Source organism: Colobus angolensis, unplaced genomic scaffold, assembly GCF_000951035.1.
Source record: "Colobus angolensis palliatus isolate OR3802 unplaced genomic scaffold, Cang.pa_1.0 Scaffold85, whole genome shotgun sequence".
NCBI classification, from domain to species: Eukaryota; Metazoa; Chordata; class Mammalia; order Primates; family Cercopithecidae; genus Colobus; species Colobus angolensis.
Window position 1 is genome coordinate 10,071,204 of NW_012122376.1, and position 5,262 is coordinate 10,076,465.

Genomic DNA, 5,262 nt, shown 5'->3' on the forward strand with positions numbered 1-5,262 from the left:
TTATTCCTGAGTAGTAGTGCACAATATGAATGTAGCACAATTTCTTTCTCCTGTTCAAGGATATATGAGCTAGTTCCTGCTTTTGGCTATTACAAATAAAGCTATAAATATTCACGTACAGGTGATATGGTATGGCTGTGTCTCTATCCAAATCTCATCTTGAATTGTAATCCCCATAATCCCCACATGTCATGGGAGGGATCTGGTGGGAAGTAAATGAATCATGAGGGTAGGTTCCCCCATGCTGTTCTCGTAATAATGAGGGAGTCTTACGAAATCTGATGGTTTTATAGGCGTCTGGCATTTCCCTTGCTTGAGCTCGCTCCATTCAGCCGCCCTGTGAAGAAGGTGCCTGCTTCTCCTTTGCCTTCCACCATGATTATTAGTTTCCTGAGGCCTCCCCAGCAATGTGGAACTGTGAGTCAATTAAACCTCTTTCCTTTATAAATTACTCAGTCTCGGGTATTTCTTTATAGCAGCATGTGAATGGACTAATACAAAGGTTTTGTGTGAATATACGTTTCATTTTCATCCCTCTGGAATAATTACTCAAGAGTGTAAATTTTGGGTTGTATGGTAGTTGTATATTTAGTTTTCAGAGAAACTTCCAATTTTCTGGAGTAGCCATACCACTTTACAATCCTACCAGCAATGAATGAGAGTTCCTGTTGCTCCACGTTGTCACCAGCAATTGGTCTTGTTACTGTTTTTCATTGTAGCCATTCTGATAAGTACGTACTGTTATCTCATAGTGGTTTTAATGTGCACTTTCTTAATGGCTAATAATTTTTGAACATATTTTCATGTAATTATTTGCCATCTGTATATTCTTTTTGGTGAAATGTCTCTTAACGTCTTTTGCCTGTTTATAATTAGATTGAGTTTTTTTTGTGTTTTTTTTTTTTTTTACCTGTTGTGTTTTGAGTTCTTTATATATTCTAGATAATGGTCCTTTGTTCCATATGAGGTTTGCAAATATTTTCTTAAAGTCTTTAGATTGTGTTTTCATCTGTTTCACTGGGTCTTTCTCAGAACAAAAGTTTTTAAATTTTGATTAAGTTCATTTTATCAATTTTTCTTTTTATGGATTCTGGTTTTGGTGTTGTCTAAGAACATTTTTTCTAGCTCTAGATCCTGAAGATTTTCTCCTATTTTTAAAAAAGTGATTTATTTTCACATTTTACATTTTATGTTTAATTAATGATCTATTTTAATTTTTGTAAAAAGTGTGAAATTTAGGCTAAAGTTTTATATATTTATTTGCCTATGGATGCCTAATTGCTTTGAGACCATTTGTTGTAAAGGCTATGGCTTGTCCATTGAATTGCTTTTGCACCTTTGCCAGTTAAAACATAGAATATTGGTGTGGGACTATTACTGGGTTCTCCATTCTGTTTCATTGATCTGTATGTATATTGCTTTGCCAATACTAGATTGTCTTGATTACTATAGCTATATATTAAGCCTTACTATCCAGTGAGTGATTTCTCCCACATTATTTTTGTCAAGATAGTTTTAGCAATTTTAAAGCCTATGCCTCTCCATATAAATTTTATATAAGGTTTTCTCTGTCTAAAAAAAATAATGCTAGGATTTTGATAGGACTTGAGTTAAATATGTATATCTATTTGGAAAGAATTAACAGCTTTATTACATTGAGTCTTTTAACTAATTAACAAGATTTGTTTCTTCATCTATTTAGGTCTGTGATTCCTTTCATCAACATTGTATAATTTTCAACATAAAAATCCTGTATACGTTTTGTTAAATATATACCAAAGTGTTTAATTTTCTTTGAAGTGATTTTAAATGATATTGTTTTTAAGTTCAGTTTAGGCAAGTTCATTGTTAGTATATAGAAATGTGACTGATTTTTGTATATTGATCTTGTATCCTGCAACTTTGCTGAATTCATTTATTAGTTCTACTAATTTATTTTTCTGTTTTGCAGACTTCTTAGTGTTTTCTACATAGACAACCATGTCATTTGCAAATAGGGACAGTGTGATTTCTTCTTTTCCAATCTGTGTGCCTTGAGTTTATGTTTCTCACTTAATGCAGTGGCTAGAATAATGTTGAATAAAAGCAGTGAAACTGGACATCTTTCCATTTTTCCTCTCTTCTCTGTCCCTTTCTCTCTCCCTTCTGTTTTTTGGTGCAGTCTATATCTGGTTTTATTATGTGAGTAATATTATCCTCAAAAATAAATGAGTTGAGTATTCCCTCCATTTATATGTTTTGATAAACATTGTGAACATTGGTGTTCATTCTTTACATATTTGGTAGATTTTCCAGTAAAACCATCTGGACTTGAAGATTTTTTTTTCAGGAACTTTTAAATTGTGAATTTAATTTAGTTAATGGTTATAGACTACTAAGATTACATATTTCTTCAATGAGTTTTGGGAGGTTGTAGTTTTCAAAGTATTTATCCATTTCTTCTAAGTTGCCAAATGTATGACTATAAATTTGTTCATACTATTGCCTTATTATACTTTTAATGGCTGCAGAATCTGTAGTAATATTCATTGTTTCAATCCTAATATCAGTTTTTTGAATCTATTTCTGTCAGTCTTCTTAATCTGTCAATTTTATTGATTATTAAAGCAGGGGATATTTATTGTTTCAATAATTTTCTATTTTTTTAATTTATTTTATTTTTTCTCTGGTAAGTATTTCTTCTATTTGCTCTGAATGTATTTCGTTCTTTTTCTAGTTTCTTGATTTAGGAAGCAAGAGTATCATTGCTGAACTCACACGATTCAACATTACTCAGTAGAATGGCTTCATATGAGGTCCTGTTTCTTTCAGTCTTTCATATCACCATTGTCGTGCCAAATCCCTATAGACTCCACTGGGGATGGAACAAGGTTCAAAAAGCTGAAGAAGAGACCCAAAGCCAGGAAATAAGACTTGGTGTTTTATTGGGGGGTTATGTACAGGAGAGAGAGAGTTCAGTGGCTGTGGGCCAGACAGGATAAGTGCCTTACATAGAGTCCAGTGGCAGCAGACTGGACAGGAGAACCACATGGTCCAGTGGTGGCAGGCTAGGCAGAAGAACTGCAACCACTTGCAAAAGGCATGCAGTTTATAAAATATTTTCACTTAGTACTGTCTCCTTAATAACCTCCACTTGGCAACCTTCATTCAGTCTGAAACTCAGGGCCTCTATCCTCTGTATGGCCCATCCCATGGGATAGGCTGGGTGCTCAGATGTTCCTCAAAGACAAGAAATGAATCTCCAGCTTGACTACTCCTAGATTCTATAGCTCAAAACACTGAACACACATTCAGATGCATCTGCCATGCAAAGCCATTCTCAGGAAATGCTTAAGTTATTGCTCTCAGGTGTGTTTACCATACAATCATCTCTAAATGTCATAATCTAAAGCCTGTAACTCTTTTGCTTTCATTTTCAGATAAAATCCTGAATGACTGCCTAACCCTAACTGATCAACTTATTTCTCCCAGGATAAACCTACAAGAGACCCTCCCCCCTCTTACAAATACTGATGTTTGGTTTGCAAGTGGATCTTAATTAAAGGATGAATATGGAATCTAACAAACTAGTTACGATATAGTTTCTTAAACTGAAGAAATAGAAAGTGCCTATTTTCCAGGAACCACATATGCTCAACAAGCAGAATTAATTGTATTGGTTAGCACCTGTCGATTGGCAAAATAGTGCTATGAAAGCAAAGAAGTTTCTTAAACTTTTCAGGTAAATACATTAAAAAATAGACATACACAAGGTTTCTTAATCTTTTCAGGTAAATACATTAAAAATAGACATATCAAAACTACTGAAAGCCATGCTATTACCAAAATCACTGGCCATTATTAAAATTCCAGGTCATTCCAAATCAGATGCTCCATAAAACAGAGGAAAATAGCTAGCTGATAAGGTAGCAAAGATAGCTGCTCTAAACAACAACAACAAAAAAAAACGCTAATCTATTAACTTTTAAGGAAGTACCTGAGTTTGACATAAAATTGGCTCAATCCAGAGCCCTAAAATCAGAATAAAAAGTGTGGGAAACGAAAGGGGGAAAATACTCCCCAAAAAATGAGGTATGATATGGGCCAATTGACTTGTCAATATTTCCTTTAAATTATGGTTATTTCTAACTTACGTGCATGATTTAATTCATTTGAGTCCTGACAAAATGGTTGTTTGGGGGAAACATTATTATTGGAAACATTCTTCAACTATAGCTCATAAGGTATATAACCACCATCATATTTGCCCAAAGTACAATCCAGGAAAACTATTACATGGTTCCCAAGGAACTGTGTAGAATCTGACCTATTCTTCAACATTTTCATTGTGCTTAATACCCCCAGTTATCTGGATTAGTAGAATGCACAACCAGAATAATCAAAATCTAATTGCCAAAATTAACTGAGGCCTTTTAAATTTCTTGGCCAAAACTTCTTCCATTGGTCTTGCTAAACCTAACATTGACTCCTTTCGGTAACACATTATCTGAAATCAGAAATTTGGAATTATACTTTTTCCCAGAGCAAGATGGCTGAATAGGAGCAGCTCCAGCCTCCAGCTCCCAGTGCAAGCGACACAGAGGACAGGTGATTTCTGCATTTTCAACTGAGATACAGGGTTCATCTCACTGGGGAGTGCCAGACAATCAGTGCTGGTCAGCTGGTGCAGCCCAAACAGCGAGAGCTGAAGCAGGGTGAGCCATCGCCTCACCTGTGAAGTGCAAGGGGGAAGGGAATCCCTTTTCCCAGCTAAGAGAAACTGAGACACACAACAACTGGAAAACCAGGTAACTCCCACCCTAATACTGCACTTTACCAAGGGTCTTAGCAAACGGCACACCAGGAGATTATATCCCACACCTGGATGGGAGGGTCCCACACCCACAGAGCCTCCCTCCTTGCTAGCACAGCAGTCTGAGATCTAACTGCAAGGCAGCAGTGAGGCTGGGGGAGGGGCACCCGCCATTCCTGAGGCTTAAGTAGGTAAACAAAGCTGCTGGGAAGCTCGAATTGGGTGGAGCCCACCACAGCTCAAGGGGGCCTGCCTGTCTCTGTAGACTCCATCTCTGGGGACAGGGCATAGCTAAACAAAAAGCAGCAGAAACCTCAGCAGAGGTAAATGACCCTGTCTGACAGCTTTGAGGAGAGCAGTGGATCTCCCAGTACGGAGGTTGAGATCTGAGAACGGACAGACTGCCTGCTCAAGTAGGTCCCTGATCCCTAAGTAGCCTAACTGGGAGACATCCTCCACTAGGTGCAGAC